The following is a 23,137-nucleotide window of genomic DNA, read 5'->3' on the forward strand; positions in this document are numbered from 1 at the left end:
ACCAAAGGGCCTGTTTGCGCGCAGTATCTCTAAAGTCTAAACTCTAATGTAAAGATGAAAATTATTGCCTGCAGCAGCATCACAAGCAGACAGAGCCAGACAAACACACAGAAACTCATTCTACATCAATTATGCATAACTCACCCGTAACATTTCTGGAAGAATGAAATCTGTGCAAAAAACAAGACTTTGGTACAAACACATAATTAGAAACAAGTCCATGGCAGTGCTAGCAGTGGGCCACTGTGTTCTGTTTGCCGAGGTAGGATTACGGTTGTGCAGGTTGGTTCAAGAACCTGGTTAATGATTGTAGGAAAGTAAGTGCAGTTTACTTTAGTTTAGTTTATCGTCACGTGTCGAGGTACAGTGAAAAGCTTTTGATGCGTGCCAACCAGTCAGTGGAAAGACAATACATGATTACAATTGAGCTGTCCACACGACAGATACATGATAAGGGAAAAATGTTCAGTGCAAGATAAGTCCGATCAAAGATAGTCCGTGGGTCTCCAATGAGGTAGATAGTAGTTCAGGAGGTTAGTGAATCTGTGGAGTTCATTGCCACCGACGACTGTGAAGGCCAAGTCTTTGGGTATTTTTTATGCAGAGATTAACAGGTTCTTGATTATGAAGGGTGTCAAAGGTTACGGGAAGAAGGCAGGTGAATGTGGTTGAGAGGAAAAGATAGATCAGCCACGATTGAATGGTGGAGTAGATGTGATGGGCCTCAGATGCTGGGAGCACAGGGGCCTCAGGACCTCGTGTCAGTATGTCATTGTTCTCCCTTTCAAAGCATAGAAGGTGTTGAACTCATCTTCCAGATAACTTCAATGGCTTCCTCTCTCAAACTAAATCAAGCTTAACTCTTTAAGGATTATTATGTATGCACTGAGCTTATCTACCTTTGCTCAAGGGTTTCTTTACCATTCAATTTTAAATCTTATTTCTTTAGCTTATTCATATTTCAAAATAACATTACAGAATCAATTATCAAGCTAACTTGCCGAGCTGGAAAGAAAAATTGTTACAGATTAAGTTCAATTGCCTCGAGACCATCCCAAGTTTGCTGCAGCAAACACCTCGTATAGAGACAACAGTGTGGTTTATTCTGCCTCAGAAATCCACTTTGTTAACTTCAATGGATTGCACTCTCGAGGTCAAGGGCAGTGTAGTAATATAGGCGTCTTGTTGTGGATGTAGCCCAGTCCATCGTACAGACCCGATTCCACACTCTTTCTACACTTCATGTTGCCTCGGTAAAGCAGTCAACTTTTTCACGCTAGTCATTCCATCTTCTCCATTCTGATCAGGCAGAAGATACAAAAGTTTGAAAGCACGTACCACCAGACTCCGGGACAGGTTCTTCCCCTCTGTTATTAGACATCTGAACGGTCCTCCCATAGGCTCGAGCATAGTCCCAGTCTTCCAACCTACCTCATTACGGACATTGGACTTTATTTCTGTAACAGTAACATTACAATGTTGAAAAGCTATATTCTACACCCTGGTATTTTTCTTTTTGGTTCACCTGCTACACATGTGTATGATGTGTCTGTATTCATGTACAGTATTATCTGTTTTAATTGGATAACACACAAATAAAATCTTTTCACTGTATCTCGGTGCACGTGACAATAATAAACCAACATCAAAAGAAAATTATACAAAGATCAGCCATGATCTTAGTTAATGGCTGAAGGGCTGAATCACCTCCTCCTGTGTTTACGTTTGAGATAATTTTCTTCAATTCTATCCTATAGAAAAAGAAACTTAGTGCTTAATTGGCTTATTGATTCCCCCGTTAATCATGTCACAATGTCGTGCTTTGTGCTTTTGAGCTCCTTGGCTCCATCTTCATTTCATCATATTTAATTTCTAATTTTCCAAGAATTATATTTCTTTTTCTTAGCAAAATGTAGAACCTCACACTTGCTTAAGGTGAAATCCATTCCACTAGATTTCATGCCCATTATTTTTAGCATAAATCCCATGTCAAATGCACTTTACATAGCTAAGTCCCCAAGCAGTTCCATCACCTGCAATTTCTCCAAATACTTCCAAGAGGTTGGTTGGTAAAGGTAAAGTTTCATGGAGATGATATATATGGATATCCTTGAAATGTAGGCCAGCTTTCTTCAGGAACAGGAACACAGAATATGAAACAGATCACTTAACCTTGTGAGCTTGTTCCAACATTCAGTGAGATACATCCGCAAGAAATTGCAGAGAATTGTGGACGCGATCCAGACCATCACACAAACCAACCTCCCTACCATTGACTCCATTCAGACTTCACGCTGCCTCAGCAAGGCCACCAGCATACTCAAGAACGAGTCTCATTCCGGTCACTCCCTCTTCTCCCCTCTCCCATCAGGCAAGAGGTACAGAAGTGTGAAGCACACCTCCAGATTCAGGGACAGTTTCTTCCCAGCTGCTACAGGCAACTAAACTATCCTACCAACAACTAGAGAGCAGTCCTGAGCTACTATCTACCTCACTGGAGGTACCTTTAATTGGATTTTACTGGACTTTATCTTGCACTAAACATTATTCCCTTCATCATATGTGGATATATGTACACTGTGGATGGCTCGATTGTAATCAATTATCTTTCCACGCAACACTGGTTTGCACGCAACAAAAGCTTTTCATCGTACACGTGACAATAAACTAAACTAAACTAAGCTAAAATTATGCTGATCTGGTGAGCTAACTCTATATTCTTGCCAATGCACCATAATCACTTACCACTCTAGGTAACAAAAATCTATTTTATGTAAACTTGCAACCAACAATTCATCTTCCAGTTATTTGTCCATGTGTAGAAAAGTCTTCCACATTCATAGCAGCCTTTGCCTGTCAAAATGTGTCCGAATTTCACTCTTGAAAAACATGCTCTAATGGTTGGAATAGGACCTCTCTCTAACTACCTATCACTTCCACTTGATAGCTTCTAAACTTTGACATCACCCTTTAAACAGATGGAAAACTTTTCCTTGTAATTCAACCCTTTGGTTCCATGACTCTGCTTTATAGCCATTCCTCGATTTTACAAAAGGAATATGGTCCAGGAAAACTTCATCCAGTGACAGTGGCGCAGCTGGTAGAGCTGCTGCCCCGCAGTGCCAAAAACCCAGGTTCGATCCCGACCTCGGGTGCTGTCTGTGTGGAGTTTGCACGTTCTCCCTGTGACCACGTGGGTTCCTCTGCTTGCTCTGGTTTCCTCCCACATCCTAAAGATGTGTATGTGTTTGTAGTTATTCATCCTTCTGTAAATTGACCCTGACGTGTAGGGCATTGATGAGAAAGTGGGATAACACAGAGTTAACGTGAATGTGTGATCAGTTAGGCATGGACTCGGTAGGCCAAAGAACCTGTTTCCATGCTGTATCTCTAAAACTAAAACGAAAAATTTATAAATCAAAGGAGACTGAGTGAAATGAATTATAATGTATTCTTGTGGCCAGAGAGTGGCGCTCTCCATGTTATTGTGAGATTTATAGATGAAGGCACATACCCGAAAAACCCAATGATGTAAAAGCAAAAATGTTGAACTTGAAAAATACCTGCCCATTGATTCACTCCAGCACTTTGTGTCCTTTTGTGTAAACCAGCATCAGCAGTTCCTTGTGTCTCCTATAATGTCATCATCCAATCTTTTTATTTTAAAAGTGTACGAGTCCTGATAGAGTCAAATTTCGGCAAAAAAGACTGAATTCCTGCACTTTAAACTGTGGGGGTTTACAAAACAGTTTTTTCAATTGTAACTTCGACAAAGCAAGTTGTCAAAAGGCACACGAAACAAAGAGTTGTCTGCCGAGGAAAGAACAATTAGGAATGGTTAAAATCAATGCAGCAAGCCAGAAGCATCTCGAGAATACAAGCTTCTTGGACAAAGAGTGGGGAGCCAGGGCCGCGGCCGTCAGTAGTTGATCTAAGAAAGTCAGAATACAAAGGATTGCTGGTGGTTAAAGCATGGAGTGGTGTTACACAGACAGAGGCGAGCGAATCCAGGGATGAATTTGATCACGAGAATAGTTATTTTAAATCTGTAACCTTGAGGGGAAACAAAGAGCATTGCAGTCCACAGAGAGCAGGGATGAGAGGGGAGAGAGTGATGTAAGTGCTCTTGATAAACTAAAGGTTGTGGATAACAGGATACTGGCAAGATGTACATTGAGTAGATAAGACAGCAGGGTAAAGGGACTGCACTTTCAGTGAGTAGGCTTAGGCTGGGGCTGAGAGGGATGATGGTGCAAGGGTGGAGGTAGACACATCAAAGAAAGTAATGCCATCCCTGCAATCATTACGAAGAAGGGTCCCGACCTGAAGCATCACTTTTCCATGTTCTCCACGGAAGCTGCCTGCCCTGCTGAGTTACTCCCCCACTTTGTGTCTTTCCAAAAGACGTAAGTAACTTGAAATGCATTCTATCTTTCATCACCTCAGAATAACTTCAGGTGACTCACGACCAACATAGTTCTGCACGGAAGAACACAGGGAAATATAGCACGGAACACAGCTCGGAATGCCGGCTTCGTGGCCGAAGGCTGATGTCTGCGGGACCTGGAGGGAGCTGGAGATGTTGGACGTGAAGAGCAAGGGTCAGTAGGTTGGCTGCAGGAGGTGCCCACAGGACACAAAGATGGCCGGGCAAGGAGAGGGACGTCAGTTTGCAGGAAAAGCTGCAGTACATCGAGCTCGGGGGCCGACCGGACTTTGGACGTTGAATAATGGCGCCAAAGATGGCAGCGCCTGCATGTGTAATATATACAAAAGAATTTCACTGTGCAGTTACATATGTGACAAATAAACCACCATTGAGCCATTGCTAAAGTACAGTTACTGGTGTTCTGCTGGAAGGATGTGAAGTTAGTCACATGACCGGCTGTTCTATACCTCACCTGGGTTGCTCCAAGGTGTGACAGTGGAGTCAATGGAGGCGACATAGAATTTTTTGAGGGGGAGGTAGTTACTTGAGTGAGTGAACTGTATGACATCTGTGAAGAGAAATGGAAAACCAGTAGGGCAAATCAAACAGGAGCCTACAGGATGAATGGGGATTTACCAGGCAGCATCCCAGGCAAGATTCTAGAGATGAAAGGGAGTTTGAAAAAGGTTGACATTTTTTTTTTTAATGCAACTTTTCAGAAGTGATAATGACATGGGTTTGAAAAGGAGCAGACCTGTGCACGTTCAAAGGGAACCAATTACAATGCCAGCTCTCAGCATGGCTGGGGAGGCAGGAAGGAAATGAGAATCACTGTAGGAATTTGGAGGAAACAAAGGGTTTGGACAAGAAGTACACTAAGTGAGATTTTCTCTTGACAAGAAATTAATTGGAGAAACAAGAACCGCAGATGCTGGTTTACAAAAAAAGGACAAAGTGCTGGAATAACTCAGGAGATCAGGCAGCATCTCTGAAGAACGTGGATAGGCGACGTTTCAGGTTAGAGCTCTTCTTCAGACCTTTTAATTTTGTTTCAATTAATTGCATGCTCTTAATGTTTATTGTTGGAGGTGGGAGAGGAGTAGCAGAGATATTTTTTAAAGACATGAAGTGCCGGGGTATCTCAGCGGGTCAGGCAGCATCTCTGGAGAACATGGATAAGAGATGTTAGGGGTTGGGGCTATTCGTCGGATTTTAAAGAGATGGTTGATTATGGAAACAGAAGCTGGTGCTGACCTTTGCTTTCGGGATAAACCTGGAGTGCCATAATTCCTTTGGGTAGAATATAAGACTTAAGGACATTGAATGTTTCTGTTATTAAGGAATTTTGAGAAGCATTGAAGTAAAATCAGCTGAAACACAAAATACCTCTGTGATCCAATCTGAACAATTGATAACCAAATATGTGACTCTGATCCTAATGCAGGGACTCAGCCTAAAATAACATCCATCCCTCTGCCTCCACAATGCTGCCTCACCCATTGAGTTTCTTCATCATTTTGCTGTGTGTTAATGTGTTTTCAGAAACATTCTGGCTACTGTTGTGATATTGCTGGGACTACTTTGTGTATCACAAGGACTACTTTGTTTGCATGTGCAGGAATGCGTATATAAGAGGTTGGTGTGATTGGGCGGTCACTCTGGATCCAGATGACCACGGAATAAACAGCCTGGAGTGGAGCTCCAGCATTGTAACCTTTTATACACGTGTACTTGTGGTCCGTCCAGAGTCACTAAAGGTACAACAGGTACCGGACCACGAAGTACAACATGGTGGCAGCGGTTTGGTGATTTGCCTAGAAAGGTAAAGAGAAACCCAAGCGGAAAAGGTTCACAAGTCATTAAAAAATATATATTTTAAAAACAAGATTTTTTTTAAATGATGATTTTTTTTTTTGTGAAAATTATACTACGTAAATAATTAAACTAGTGCCCTAGGGGAAAGAAACAGAAATAAAGAGTAGTTTCCAGCTCGTACGGGACGCTGGAGTGCCTCTCGACAGGGCCAACCATGTATGTGCACTTACCTGATCTGTAGTCAGCGCTGAGCTGCCGACGGGACGTTGCAAGCTGCTGAGGGAGGTGTGTGAAGGCCCACACCGACGACGACACCGTCACCGACAGGGACCGGTGAGACCCGACATCGCGGGGGAGTGCAGAGTCCGGTGAGACCCGACATCGCGGGGGAGTGCAGAGTCCGGTGAGACCCGACATCGCGGGGGAGTTCGGCGACCGGAGGGACCGACCACCCACGGAGGCGCGACGACCGGTAAGGCCGAGGCACTGCATCCTTACCCAGGCGCGGCGACCGGTGAGTCGGGAAGGCCCTGGGCCCGAGGCAGCGGCAGCACGCGTCGACTGAGCGGCAGCGGCCGGGAGCACTTGTGGGCGGGGCCAACACGCACCGCAGCCGAGGCCCGATCGCACCGCGGTTACAGCAGCTGGGAGCTGCATCGTTGTGAGCCCATCGTTGCGGGCCCATCGTTGCGAGCCCATCGTTGCGGGCCCATCGTTGCGGGCCCATCGTTGCGGGCCCATCGTTGCGAGGCAGATCATCGCGGTGGAGCAGCGACCTTCACCCATCTAGAGCCTACGCTTCGCTGATCTACACGGGCAGTCTGCTTCTTGAAGGGAAGATTTGGACATTGCTTTGTGTGATTATCTGTATGCAATACTGAAAGATTACTGTTTGCATTTGATACTATGGTATATGTATGTTTATTTCTGTGAGTGCATATAGTTCTATAGATCTACTGATAGCAAGGGTTGGGGTCCTGTGATACAGTTGTTTTGGTTTTGTTTATAATTGTTCAAGTTACCGTGTTTCCGCCATATAGTGCAAGTAACATGTCTCGGTTACCTGAAATGAACTGGCAAGTGCTGGACATCCCCAATGAGTTCTCCCTGTTCAAGGAGAGGTTGCAACTGTGCGTGGAAGACTTAGAAATCGCATCGGAATCTAAGCAGGCCACGAAGATAAAAATCGCTTTGGGAGTGGAAGGACTTCATCGTTTGAATGCGTCAGGTCTGAGTGTGGAGGATCGGAGCAAACCGGAGTGCATATGGGCATTTTTTGAGGACCAGCTGAGGACGAAGGTAAATTTCAGGGTCCACAGGTTGGAGTTGATGCGGTATCGCCAGAAGCCGGGGGAGTTGCTTGCTCAGTTTGTGACCCGGTGTCGCGAAAAAAGTCTCCAGTGTGACTTCACTGAGCATGAGCTCACTGACAGAGTCATGGAGTTGGTAATCACGTCCACGCCCCATGAAGGTCTACAGCGAGAGCTTATACAGAAGCCTAAAGGTCACACCATTCCAGAGGTGCTTACGTTAGGCAGGCAGTATGAGGCCATTGCAGCGGGCAGACAGTGCATTGCAAATTTAGAGCCCGGGTCTAGCCATATTGATGCTGTCAAGACACGAGGGTCGACGAAACAGAAGTCGCAGGATGAGAGACAAAACCCTTGTGGCTACTGTGATTTGTTTCATAAGCCCAGGCAATGCCCGGCAGGGGAGACCGAAGTCTGGAAGAGCCGTAGTGGTCGGTGACTCCATAGTCCGAGGGACGGACAGAAGATTCTGTGGCAGCAGGAGAGACTTGAGGATGGTCTGTTGCCTCCCTGGTGCCAGGGTTCAGCACATCACAGCTTCAGAAAATCCTAGTGAGGGAAGGCGATCAACCTGAAGTCGTTGTGCACGTGGGCACGAATGACGTCGGGCGGAAGAGGAAGGAGGTCCTACAGCGGGAGTTTAGAGAGTTGGGAAAAACACTGAGAAGTAGGACGTCGAAGGTGGTTATCTCTGGACTGCTACCGGTACCTCGTGCTGGTGAGGCCAGGAACAGAGAGATAGAGGGTATGAATTTATGGCTGAGGGACTGGTGCAGAGAGCAGGGATTTCGATTTCTGGACCACTGGGATCTCTTCTGGGCTAGGGGTGACTTGTACAAAAGGGACGGGTTGCATCTTAACAGCAGGGGGACAAACATTCTGGCAGGCAGGTTTGCTAGTGTGACACCTGTGGCTTTAAACTAAGTAGTGGGGGGGAGGGGTTAACAAATTGTGAATATGAAGATGAGGTAAAAGGGAATACAGGAGATATTGCAAAAGACTCTCGGAAGAATGGGAACAGAAGTCCTAGAGGGGAAAAGAAATTAAGGGCAGGGCCAATTGTGACCGATGTGAGAGGGGAGGTGAATACAGAAGTTAAAGTGTTGTACTTAAATGCGCGTAGTATAAAAAATAAAGTGGATGAGTTTGAGGCTCAGTTAGTCATGGGCAAGTATGATGTTGTAGGGATCACTGAGACATGGCTACAAGAGGACCAGGGCTGGGAACTGAATATTCAGGGGTACACAACGTATAGAAAAGACAGACAGGTGGGCAGAGGGGGTGGGGTTGCTCTGATGGTAAGGAATGATATTCATTCCCTTGCAAGGGGTGACATAGAATCAGGAGATGTTGAATCAGTATGGATAGAAATGAGAAATTGTAAGGGTAAAAAGACCCTAATGGGAGTTATCTATAGGCCCCCAAACAGTAGCCTCGACATAGGGTGCAAGTTGAATCAGGAGATAAAATTGGCGTGTCAAAAATGTAATGCTACGGTGGTTATGGGAGATTTCAACATGCAGGTAGACTGGGAAAATCAGGTTGGAAATGGACCCCAGGAAAGAGAGTTTGTAGAGTGCCTTCGAGATGGATTCTTAGAACAGCTTGTACTGGAGCCTACCAGGGAGAAGGCAATTCTGGATTTAGTGTTGTGTAATGATCCTGATCTGATAAGGGGACTAGAGGTAAAAGAGCCATTAGGAGGCAGTGATCACAACATGATAAGTTTTACTCTGCAAATGGAAAGGCAGAAGGGAAAATCGGAAGTGTCGGTATTACAGTATAGCAAAGGGGATTACAGAGGCATGAGGCAGGAGCTGGCCAAAATTGACTGGAAGGAGGCCCTAGCAGGGAAGACGGTAGAACAGCAATGGCAGGTATTCCTGGGAATAATGCAGAGGTTGCAGGATCAATTTATTCCAAAGAGGTGGAAAGACTCTAAGGGGAGTAAGAGACACCTGTGGCTGACAAGGGAAGTCAGGGACAGCATAAAAATTAAGGAGAGGAAGTATAACATAGCAAAGAAGAGAGGGAAGACAGAGGATTGGGACTCTTTTAAAGAGCAACAAAAGTTAACTAAAAAGGCAATACGGGGAGAAAAGATGAGGTACGAGGGTAAACTAGCCAATAATATAAAGGAGGATAGCAAAAGTTTTTTTAGGTACGTGAAGAGGAAAAAAATAGTCAAGGCAAATGTGGGTCCCTTGAAGACAGAAGCAGGGGAATTTATTATGGGGAACAAAGAAATGGCAGACGAGTTAAACCATTACTTTGGATCTGTCTTCACTGAGGAAGATACACACAATCTCCCAAATGTTCTAGGGGCCGGAGAACCTAGGGTGATGGAGGAACTGAAGGAAATCCACATTAGGCAGGAAATGGTTTTGGATAGACTGATGGGACTGAAGGCTGATAAATCCCCAGGGCCTGATGATCTGCATCCCAGAGTACTTAAGGAGGTGGCTCTAGAAATAGTGGAAGCATTGGAGATCATTTTTCAATGTTCTATAGATTCAGGATCAGTTCCTGTGGATTGGAGGATAGTAAATGTTATCCCACTTTTTAAGAAAGGAGGGAGAGAGAAAACGGGTAATTATAGACCAGTTAGTCTGACATCAGTGGTGGGGAAGATGCTGGAGTCAATTATAAAAGACGAAATTGCTGAGCATTTGGATAGCAGTAACGGGATCATTCCGAGTCAGCACGGATTTACGAAGGGGAAATCATGCTTGACAAATCTACTGGAATTTTTTGAGGATGTAACTAGGAAAATTGACAAGGGAGAGTCAGTGGATGTGGTGTACCTCGACTTTCAGAAAGCCTTCGACAAGGTCCCACATAGGAGATTAGTGGGCAAAATTAGGGCACATGGTATTGGGGGTAGGGTACTGACATGGATAGAAAATTGGTTGACAGACAGAAAGCAAAGAGTGGGGATAAATGGGTCCCTTTCGGAATGGCAGGCAGTGACCAGTGGGGTACCGCAAGGTTCGGTGCTGGGACCCCAGCTATTTACGATATATATTAATGACTTAGACGAAGGGATTAAAAGTACCATTAGCAAATTTGCAGATGATACTAAGTTGGGGGGTAGTGTGAATTGTGAAGAAGATGCAATAAGGCTGCAGGGTGACTTGGACAGGTTGTGTGAGTGGGCGGATACATGGCAGATGCAGTTTAATGTAGATAAGTGTGAGGTTATTCACTTTGGAAGTAAGAATAGAAAGGCAGATTATTATCTGATTGGTGTCAAGTTAGGAGGAGGGGGAGTTCAATGAGATCTGGGTGTCCTAGTGCATCAGTCAATGAAAGGAAGCATGCAGGTACAGCAGGCAGTGAAGAAAGCCAATGGAATGTTGGCCTTCGTAACAGGAGGAGTTGAGTATAGGAGCAAAGAGGTCCTTCTACAGTTGTACCGGGCCCTGGTGAGACCGCACCTGGAGTACTGTGTGCAGTTTTGGTCTCCAAATTTGAGGAAGGATATTCTTGCTATGGAGGGCGTGCAGCGTAGGTTCACTAGGTTAATTCCCGGAATGGCGGGACTGTCGTATGTTGAAAGGCTGGAGCGATTGGGCTTATATACACTGGAATTTAGAAGGATGAGGGGGGATCTTATTGAAACATATAAGATAATTAGGGGATTGGACACATTAGAGGCAGATAACATTTTCCCAATGTTGGGGGAGTCCAGAACAAGGGGCCACAGTTTAAGAATAAGGGGTAGGCCATTTAGAACGGAGATGAGGAAGAACTTTTTCAGTCAGAGGGTGGTGAAGGGAATTCTCTGCCTCAGAAGGCAGTGGAGGCCAGTTCGTTGGATGCTTTCAAGAGAGAGCTGGATAGAGCTCTTAAGGATAGCGGAGTGAGGGGGTATGGGGAGAAGGCAGGAACGGGGTACTGATTGAGAGTGATCAGCCATGATCGCATTGAATGGCGGTGCTGGCTCGAAGGGCTGAATGGCCTACTCCTGCACCTATTGTCTATTGTCTATTGTCTATTGTATCGCGACACATGCAAGAAGTGTGGCAAGAAAGGGCATTGGGCAAAATGCTGTAGGTATAAAGTGGATCCTGTGCGCCCATTTAAATGGTCCAGGGGCAAATACAAGCGAGTTGACGAGGTGCAGCAGCAGTCCCATGACGGTGATGCATCGTGCTGTGACAGTCAAGAGGAAGGATCTGATATGTATTTCCATAATATCACCATTTCAAGTATGGACAGGATGCCTCCAATAGGTGATGAGGCGTTTGCGGTGTTGAACATCAAATGCCCGTCAATGAAGGGGCAACATCGACTGAAGGTGAAGATAGACACCGGGGCTGGAGGAAATACCCTTCCCCTTCGGATCATACGAGACATGTATCCAAATGACAAATACAAGCAGCACCTACGACCATGCAAAGTCCGTCTGACAGCATATAATGGGACGGAAATCATGTGTGTTGGAACTATATCCGTTTCGTGCCGATACCAGGGGTCGATGTGGTGTCCTCAGGAATTTTTCGTGGTAGACGTGGCAGGATCCACTGTCATAGGCCTCCCAGGTATTAAGCAACTTCAGGTTGTCACGATACATGCTTTGGGAACAGAGGAGCACCCATCAGACGCTCGGAAGGAGCAAGACAGTTTCAACTCGGTGGGGGACCTAATGAAGAGGTGGCCTAATCAGTTTGATCGGATTGGCAACTTCAAGGGGCCAGCCACCCTTCATCTCAAGGAGGAGGCCACACCACACATTGATGCGCCAAGGAAATGTAGTATCCATCTCAAAGACAAGTTGCGGGCTGAGTTGGGCAAGATGGAGGATGATGGAGTCATCCGAAAGGTGACTCACCATACGGACTGGTGCAGTTCAATAACCACCTCCGTTAAGAAGGATGGGTCAATCAGGGTATGCCTAGACCCGAAGCATTTGAATGCAAGTCTCAAACGTTGCCCACACAAGATCCAGACACTTGAGGAGATCAATCCGGCTTTTGCTAATGGGAAATTGTTCTCCAAACTCAATGCTAAAGCGGGTTATTGGTCTGTCCGACTTGATGAGGCTAGCCAGGAACTTATCACGTTCTGCACGCCTTTTGGCAGGTATTGCTACAAGAGGTTGCCTTTCGGTTTGTCGGTGAGTCAGGATATATTCCAGCAGCGTATGGACACGATCATAGAACAGGTTCCTGGATGCGTCTGCATTGCGGATGATATTGTCATAGTGGGATCCACAACGCAAGAACATGATTATAATCTAAGGAAGCTGTTAGAGGCAGCGTCCCGGGAAGGACTAGCTTTCAACAGTGCTAAGTGTGTAGTGAAGGCTAACTCCATCAACTTCTTCGGGACAATGTATTCAGACACAGGTATTCGGCCAGATCTTGGTAAGGTGCAGGACATTCATAAGATGCCAACACCACAAGATAAGGAAGATTTACAACGGTTCCTGGGGATGATGAATTTTTTATCGCCATACATCCCAAAGTATGCTGACCTGGTCACCATTTTGAGGGATTTGTTGAAGAAAGATGTCCCATTCTTGTGGCAAGAAGACCACCAAACGGCGTTCTGTAACCTGAAGAGCTGCATACAGGAGGAATCTGTCCTCCAGTACTATCGCCCTGATGCTCCTGTCACCCTTGAGGTAGATGCGTCAATGAAAGGAGTGGGACCATGCCTTTCGCAGGAAGGACGGCCTGTTGCGTACGCTTCGAAGGCACTGTCTTCATGCCAGTCCAACTATTCCAATATTGAATGCGAGACCCTTGCCTTGGTTTTTGGCATCACAAGGTTTCATACGTACCTATTTGGGCGGGATTTTAAGGTGCTGACTGATCACAAGCCTCTTGTCACTATCTGCGGCAAACCATTCACGAGTGCCCCACCCCGACTGCAGCGGTTGCTCATCAAGGTGCAAGGATACAACTTCACCATAGAGCACAGACCTGGGGCTGAGATGATCATTGCTGACACTCTCAGCAGGCTGCCCAATCCGGAGAAGACAGAGAGCATAGATCTCGATGTACATGTAGAGAGCATCTTCTTCGACAACATCGAGGACACACCAGATGTCGACTTGATACACTTCGGCAAACTCAAAAGGGTGGAGCTGCAGACAGAAACTTGTCGTGACCCTATACTGCACAGGGTTATGCAGTATGTCCATTCCGGATGGCCGGCGACCCTACAGGAGATGCCTACCGACCTGCGGCCCTACTGGCCTTTTCGAGATGAGTTGGGCATGTCAAATGGGGTCATTTTCAAAGGACGGCAAGTGGTCATTCCTGAGTCGATGAGACAGGATATCTTGCAGCAACTTCATGTTGGCCACCAAGGCATTGAGAAGACGAGACTTCTAGCGAGACAAATGGTCTATTGGCCCAACATGAACCAACACATTGATGACCTTGTCCGAAGGTGTAGTCCGTGCCAGATGCACATGCCAGAGCAAATGAGGGAAACACTCATGCCACATGAGATACCAGTCACACCTTGGACCAAAATAACAATGGACATGTTTGAACTTGACAACGTTCAATATCTTGTCATGGTGGATTACCATTCCAAGTTTCCAGTGGTGAGCGACTGACTAGCACCACGAGTGCCATGGTTGCTAATATGGTGACTGCAATGTTTGGTCTGCTGGGAGCACCGACGGAGATCATCTCCGACAATGGTCCACAATTTGTGGGTGAAGCTTTCCAGTCCATGTGCAAGCAATGGGGAATCACCCATACAACGTCCTCGCCTAGGTACCCTCAGTCGAATGGGCTGGTTGAGCGCATGGTACGAACGGTGAAGTCTGTTATCAAGAAGTCCTTGGCAACCGGACAGAGTGTAGCAGCAGCTTTACTCAACTTGCGCACTACACCGATTGATTCCAAGTTACCGTCACCGGCGGAGATGATGTTTGGAAGACAGATTCGGACGCCTCTCCCCACGAACCTTGACATGAACAAGGCATACGAAGGGCAGAGGACCTTTGAGCGACTTGAGGAGCGTAAGCAGAATATGAAGGCACAGTTTGACAGTTCGGTCAAGAGACATGACTTGTTGCCATTGCACGCTGGACAGAAGGTCCGGGTTCTGGATAAAGCGAATCAGGTCTGGGTTCCAGCAGAAGTGAGATCGGTCTGCGACGAACCCCAGTCAAGGTCTTACATTATTGAGACGCCGAATGGAAATCGGTTCAGGAGGAATCGAGTGCAGTTGAGAGATCTTCCACTGGAGAAGCCAGGGGTTGGTCCCCATTGTGTCCCCCCAGACAGCGATAGGGCTGAGACCCAATGTGAAGCGGAGGAACGACCGGCCCGTAATGATGATGGGGATCATGTGACACGCTCGGGACGTGCCAGTAAGAAACCTGCACGTTACTGTTGATATTTGTTAATGTTTTATGGTGTTTCAAAAAAACGTTTGTGTTTAGAGTTTGTTGTTACATATATATATATATATATATATTTCTTTTATAAGACAAGGGGGATGTTGTGATATTGCTGGGACTACTTTGTGTATCCCAAGGACTACTTTGTTTGCATGTGTAGGAATGCGTATATAAGAGGTTGGTGTGATTGGGTGGTCACCCTGGATCCAGATGACCACGGAATAAACAGCCTGGAGTTGAGCTCCAGCATTGTAACCTTTTATACACGTGTACTTGTGGTCCGTCCAGAGTCACTAAAGGTACAACAGGTACCGGACCACGAAGTACAACAGCTACTTGTAGGGTTACTGTACAAAACAGATCTAGATTTCCATTAGAATAAGTCAATAGTCAGTAGATATTTTGTCCCAAGAGATTTGCTGACATATTTGGACAGAATGTAATCTCGATTGGTTTTACATTTTAGGTCTTTTTTAACTTTGATAATTGTTGCTAGCTTGTAAAGACACGAGGACAAACTTTCTATCAAACTGCATTAGGAGATAATATCAATAAATTATTGTACTTATATAAAGCACAGTTCTATAAGTTACATCCATCCAATGTTGCAGAACAAAAGCAGATCTTAAGCATTTCTGTCAGAGAATCGGAAGTTAAAGCCTGTTTCAAATGCACCTTAAATGCCACTTAAGTTTAACACTGAAAGGGGAAGTACAACATCTAGTCTATTCTCTCATGTACAGTAATTAATAAATTCACTGCTGTCCTCTGCACAAGCAATGATATTTAATACCTGTGATTAATTCACATTGCAAATTGCAATTAAATGGTATTATTTTACTTAATTGGGATTTGTGTCAAAGGCTTAACTTCTCTGTCAACGTTAAAAACGCAATAACACTTATTTTGTTTTCCTATTCTTTCCAGTCGTGTCGTGAATCCTGAGCCGAGGATGTTCTGTTTTGGAGGACGCTATTTATTTTAAGGGAAATTAAATTCACAGATGAGGTGTAGAACAGCAAAAAAAACTCTGAATCTTAAGGAGTTCCACTCTCTCCTCTCTGTTCTCTCACCCAGGTTGAACATTCTACATATTCTTTCCTAATAAAATCCTAGAATCATAGAAACATAGAAAATAGGTGTAGGAGGAAACCATTCGGCCCTTCGAGCCAGCACCGCCATTCATTGTGATCATGGCTGATCGTCCCCAATCAATAATCTCTGCCTGCCTTCTCCCCATATCCCTTGATTCCATTAGCCCCTAGAGCTCTATCTAACTCTCTTAAATCCAACCAGTGATTTGGCTTCCACTGCCCTCTGTGGCAGAGAATTCCACAAATTCACAACTCTCTGGGTGAAAAGGTTTTTTCTCACCTCAGTTTTAAATGGCCTCCCCTTTATTCTACGACTGTGGCCCCTGGTCTGGACTCGCCTAACATTGGGAACATTTTTCCTGCATCTAGCTTGTCCAGTCCTTTTACAATTTTATACGTCTCTATAAGATCCCCTCTCATCCTTCTAAACTCCAGTGAATACAAGCCTAGTCTTTTCAATCTTTAGGGTCATAAGGAACAGGAGTAGAATTAGGCCATTCGGCCCATCAAGTCTACTCTGCCACTCAATCATGGCTGATCTATCTCTCCCTCCTAACCCCATTCTCCTGCTTCTCCCCATGCCCTCTGACGCTTGTACTAATCAAGAATATATATATATATAGTGGAATCAGCAGAGTATTCTGCACAGGGTACCATCAAAGTCAACCTGAAAGCGAATATGCACATAACTAAATTTGCCTCCCTGTAGGGATCAAAGACCAGTGAGTAGAATGAAAATCTCTGACTGTCTTTCCTTCCTTAATAACTGGTCCTGCATAATATCCCAACCAGTGCCTTATTTGAAATATGTTTACACAGCACAGAATAGTAGTCAAAATGAAGCCTTTTGGTTTACATGATTTACATTCATCAAAGTTACTCTACACTGTAAATTAATTGTAGTAAAAGCACGCAGCATTACAGAAGAGCATTATATGGAGCTGCCAGTCGATAAAAAAAGAACGTTAAATTGCAGACACATGAAATTGTAGATGCTGTAACTTTGCACAAAACACAAAGTGGTGGAGGAACTCATCGGGTCAGACAGCATCTGTGGAGGGAATGGGAAGACAACGTTTCGGGTTGTGACCCTTCCCACCCATTCTGAGAAAGGCTCCCAATTCAAAATGCCGCCTCTCCGTTCCCTTCATAGATGCTGCCAGACCCACTGAGTTCCTTCATCACTTTGTACTTTGATGCGTGTGGAAAAGGGTCACAACCTCAGAAGTTTGTGAAGAAACTTTTTCACCCAGAGAGTTGTGAATCTGTGGAATTCTCTGCCACAGAAGGCAGTGGAGGCCAATTCACTGGGTGAATTTAAAAGAGAGTTAGATAGAGCTCTAGGGGCTAGTGGAATCAAGGGACATTGGTATGTTGGTGAATGGTATGTTGGCATTCATAGCAAGAGGATTTGAGTTTAGGAGCAGGGAGGTTCTGCTGCAGTTGTACAGGGCCTTGGTGAGACCGCACCTGGAGTATTGTGTGCAGTTTTGGTCTCCTAACCTGAGGAAAGACGTTCTTGCCTTAGAGGGAGTACAGAGAAGGTTCACCAGATTAATCCCTGGGATGGCGGGACTTGCATATGAGGAAAGACTGGATAGACTGGGCTTGTACTCGCTGGAATTTAGAAGACTGAGGGGGGATCTTATAGAAACATATAACATTCTTAAGGGGTTGGAGGGGCTAGATGCGGGAAGATTGTTCCCGATGTTGGGGGAGTCCAGAACCAGGGGTCACAGCTTAAGGATAAGGGGGAAGTCTTTTAGGACTGAGATGAGAAAACATTTCTTCACACAGAGAGTGGTGAGTCTGTGGAATTCTCTGCCACAGAAGGTAGTTGAGGCCAGTTCATTGGCTATATTTAAGAGGGAGTTAGATGTGGCCCTTTTTGCTAAAGGGATCAGGGGGTATGGAGAGAAGGCAGGTACAGGCTACTGAGCTGGATGATCAGCCATGATCATATTGAATGGCGGTGCAGGCTCGAAGAGCCGAATGGCCTACTCCTGCACCTATTTTCTATGTTTCTATGTTTCTATGACATGGGAAGAAGGTCGGCACAGGTTACTGATTATGTTTGATCAGCCATGATCACAATGAATGGCGGTGCTGGCTCGAAGGGCCAAATGGCCTCCTCCTGCATCTATTTTCTATGTTTCTATGAAACCAGATCACCCGGAGAAAACTTGAGGTCACAGTGAGAACGTGCAAACTCTGCACAGACAGCATCCATAGTCAGGATTGAACACGGGTCTCTGGCACAGCGAGGCAGTGGCTCTACCAGCTGCACCACTGTGCCACTCTTGTGCCATTATCTGTGGGCATTGCAACGTCCGGACCTGCTGTATATTGAAATGGTGTTTGACCAAAGTATTATGTATGTCTGCGCCCGTAAAGATCACAACCAGCATAGAGTTAAGTGGTATAATATTACGTGGCAGTCAACAATAGCTAAATTATTTGAAATAATAATCATTCTTTTCTATGTCCTTCTCCCTCCCTCTCAACTCTCTTCTTTTTATAGACTGTCTCACTTGACTTTTTCCACCTTCCAAACCGATCCAATTATCTCCCAACTTTCCTCCACCACTTGACCTGAACTTAATCTTCAGTACCTGTGTTCAAAGCCATAGGAGATGAATTAGGATAATTAACAGTATGATAATTCACTCAACGACATTAAGTATAAATTTCAACTGGGAAAAAAAGGTACAGAGCTCAACCCATTCTAAAATTAAAATCCATATATTTGAGTTTACAACTTCATTGACATACATTCTACGAGTGTGAACAATGGAATTTATCACCAGAGCAAATTAACTACCGTCATTTTAAACTACAGATACTTCTGGCAGTAATGGATGATTTACATAATTTAATTGTATATAACTGAGATTGAGCCATTACCTCTCAATTCTAGATTTCACTGGTTGAAAAACTCAATATTATGTGCTGATCAGAATCTTGAAAATCACCAAGAATCTCAAAATCTATTTTTTGGTCCCTGCCATTAAAAAACACAGAGCTCCAACGATGTGCATGATTGTAAAACCAATATTGGTCAGAGAATTAGAGAACATGAAAACATGTACTCTGGCCAACTGACTCCATGCTGAACAGCAAACATCTATATATATTAATCCAGCATTAATCCAAGAGTCAAGAGTGTTTTATTGCCATATGTTCTGATAACCGAACAATGAAATTGTTACCTGCAAGAGCATAACATGATACTCTGTACAATCCCTAATAACAAAAACAAATATATTACATATATATATATCAGTCGAGTGAAGCCCAGTGGCAGGATAACCACCACAGTCCATGGGGGTATCAGCATCCCAAGCGAAGCTCAACCAAGTACAGTCCCACCAATGGACATGGCCCAGAGCCCAACCAGCCACAGTCAGCGGTAGAGAGGAAAATGGAAGGAAAAAGGCCTCAAATCTTGTGGCCTAAATCCTGCCAGAGGAAAGAGTGGGAGACCATTTACACTGACCTCCTCCATCTTCTGGAAGGATTGAAGGGCTGTGTAGAAAGAAAACTGGAGAAGATGGGAGACACCATATACAACTATGGGGCGGAGAGATTTGGGGTGAAGGTCAAAAAACAGAGGACACATAAGGAACTATCACTCCAGTACAAGTCCAGGAGGCAGCAGGAGATCAAAAGGCTGGTGAAGGAAAGGAAGCAGCTGAGAAAACCATGGAGGAAGGCCACAGAAGCAGACAGGAAAGGACTCGAGGCACTGCAGGCAGAAGTAAAGCAGCACCTGGCAATCCTGAGAAGAGCAGAATGCCTGAGAAAGCAACACAAGAAGAAAGAACGGGCGAGGACAGGCTTTTACAGAGATCCGTATAAGTTTGTGAAAAGCCTCTTTGTCAAGGAGAAGAGCGGGATCCTGAGAGTACCTGTAAGGGAACGAGGAGCACCTGAGGAAGATGTACTCTGACAACCTAAGGCATGAGCCAGTCACCATTCCAGATGACATGCCACCTATTCACCCACCTGAGCACCATATGGACATAAGGCCTCCAACATGGAAGCAGTTGGAGAACACAGTTAAACAGGCAAGAACAGCATCAGCCCCAGGGCCCAATGGCATTCCATTCAGGCTCTATAAGAACACCCCTGGTGTCCTGAAATACCTCTGGAAGTTAATGAAAGTGGCGTGGGGAAAAGAAATCATATCTAGGGCATGGCGAAGGGCAGGAGGGATCCTAATTCCCAAAGAAAAGAACTCCTCAACCATTAGCCAATTCCGCCAGATCAGCCTTCTGAATGTGGAAGGAAAGATCTTCTTTGGTGTTGTGGCCCAAAGACTCTCAGCGTTTTTGCAGAGCAACAACTTCATTGACACGTCAGTGCAGAAAGCAGGGGTACGTGGTTTCTCAGGATGGCTGGAACATGCAAATGTCATCTGGCACCAGATACAAACTGCCAAGAAAGAAAAGAGATCTGCATGTGGTTTTCTTAGATCTAGCCAATGCCTTTGGTTCGGTGCCCCATGAGACTCTTTTGGCAGCTTTTAACTTCTTCCAGGTCCCAGAGGTCCCCACAAAACTGGTAAAAGCTTACTTCCAGGACCTCCAGTTCTGCATCACAACACAGGACAACACCACTGCCTGGCAGCACCTTGAGGTAGGCATGATGGCGGCCTGTACCATTTCCCCCCTGGTTTTCACCATGGCAATGGAGCTCATCATTCGAGCGTCACAATGGGTGGTCGGAGGGGAACGCTTGAAGAGTGGGCTGCGTCTTCCTCCAATCAGGGCATACATGGATGACATGACCACAATAACAACAACAACAGCATGCACCAAACGCCTGCTGGATAAACTCCAGGAAAACATCAAATGGGCACGAATGGAGATTAAACCCATCAAATCCTGCAGTATTTTCATCGTCAAAGGCCGGCTCACTGACGAAAGGTTCCGCATCAACAACGAGACAATACCAACTGTCCTGGAGAAGCCTGTCAAAAGCCTCGGGCGATGGTACACCGCATACCTCAAGGACACAGAGCAGGTGGAACAACTCAGGGAGGGTACAATCAGTGGCCTCAAGCAAATCAACAACACTGCTCTCCCAAGGAAGCTGAAGCTTTGGTGCCTTCAATTCGGTCTGCTGCCCCGACTCATGTGGCCAATTACTATCTATAAGGTCACGTTATCCCATGTCAATCAGCTGGAGAGCCTGGTGAACTCACAAGTGAAGAAGTGGCTTCGGCTACCGAGATGCCTCAGCAGCATAGGACTCTATGGGAATGGAGCCCTCTCACTGCCAGTCTCAAGCCTGGTGGAGGAATTCAAATGCGCCAAAGCAAGGCTGGACATGACACTAACAGAATCCCGGGACCCAATAGTTAGAGGTGTCGCTCCAACCCTAGCAACAGGGAAGAAATGGACTCCAGCAGCAGTGGTACTGGTCGCAAAATCTGCCCTCCGACACCGGGACATAGTGGGCCATGTCCAACAAGGCCGAGGGGGCTTTGGCCTGGGTGCAATGAAACCTACCTGGCAAAAGGCTACTCCAGCTGAACGTCGGCACCTGGTGGTGGAGGAGGTGTGCAGCCAAGAAAAAGCTGCCAGATGTGCCAAAGCCATATCCCAAGCCAAGCAAGGCCGCTGGATGAGGTGAGATGGCATTGAGAGGAGGAAGATCACATGGAGTGAGCTGTGGAACATGGAGTCAAGTATGTTGAGCTTCATTATCAGAGCCACATATGACGTCTTTCCCTCTCCCCTCACACCTAAATCTTTGGCTGGGACAGGATCCAGCCTGCCCCCTGTGTGCAGCTCCAGCAAACCTCAAGCACATCCTGGTCGGTTGTAAGACCAGGTGCTGAGGTGTTTGGCAGCTGCACTCGAGTGCAAGAGAGTTACCACCAACACCATGCCTATCAATGCCCAGCTAACATTCCCGCAAATACCATCCTTCATCCGGGAAGGAGAGAAACGGAGGACTAACCCCTCGCCTCTCAACTCATGCCCACTGAACGCAGCCAGAGACTGGGAAATGCGGGTTGACCTAGGCCAGAGGCTTTCCTTCCCAGTTGAAATCGCAGCTACCAACCTGCGACCAGACCTCGTCCTCTGGTTCACCTCCTGTCGGCATGTTTTCATCATTGAGCTGACGGTGCCCTGGGAGGAGGCTGTGGACGAGGCATATGAAAGGAAAAGGCTGAGATATTCCAACCTTGCAGTAGAGGCAGAGGAGCGAGGTTGGAGTGTAAGGGTGTGTCCAGTGGAGGTGGGGTGCAGGGGCTTTGTAGCCAGTTCCACTGCAAGGCTCCTGAGGGAAGTTGGAGTCAGAGGGCAGGCCCAAACGAGGGCAATCAAAGAACTTGCCAATGCCGCCGAACAGAGCAGTCACTGGCTGTGGCTGAGAAGAAGAGATGCTGTCTGGGCTGCCACGTGACCATCTAGAGGCTAACCATAAGACACACACCCAGGTCTGACCACCCTGCATTGGGTCTGCCTCGACTGAGGGTGTCTTGTGATAAAAGGCCGAAACACCCAGTGACGTCGAGGTACACAACTGAAGATGTGTTTGATTGGTAGCAACATCACCTAGTGGTCACCCCCAAGAACAACACCAGACAATTGTAGTGCAAACCCTAGGGATTGTAACATCCAGTCCTACTAATCAAAAAAAATTTATATATATATATATACACAATAATATATAAATATATATATATATATATTCACAAAATGCTGGAGTAACTCAGCAGGTCAGGCAGCATCTCGGGAGAGAAGGAATGGGTGACGTTTCGGGTCGAGACCCTTCTTCAGACTGATGTCGGGGGTGGGACAAAGGAAGGATATAGGTGGAGACAGGAAGATAGAGGGAGATCTGGGAAGGAGGAGGGGAAGGGAGGGACAGAGGAGCTATCTGAAGTTGGAGAAGTCGACTGCCCAGGCGAAATATGAGGTGCAGCTCCTCCAATTTCCGGCGGGCCTCACTATGGCACTGGAGGAGGCCCATGACAGAGAGGTCAGACTGGGAATGGGAGGGGGAGTTAAAGTGCTGGGCCACCGGGAGATCAGTTGCGTTAATGCGGACCGAGCGCAGGTGTTCAGCAAAGCGATCGCCGAGCCTGCGCTTGGTTTCGCCGATA

Source organism: Rhinoraja longicauda, chromosome 12, assembly GCF_053455715.1.
Source record: "Rhinoraja longicauda isolate Sanriku21f chromosome 12, sRhiLon1.1, whole genome shotgun sequence".
Taxonomy (NCBI): Eukaryota; Metazoa; Chordata; class Chondrichthyes; order Rajiformes; family Arhynchobatidae; genus Rhinoraja; species Rhinoraja longicauda.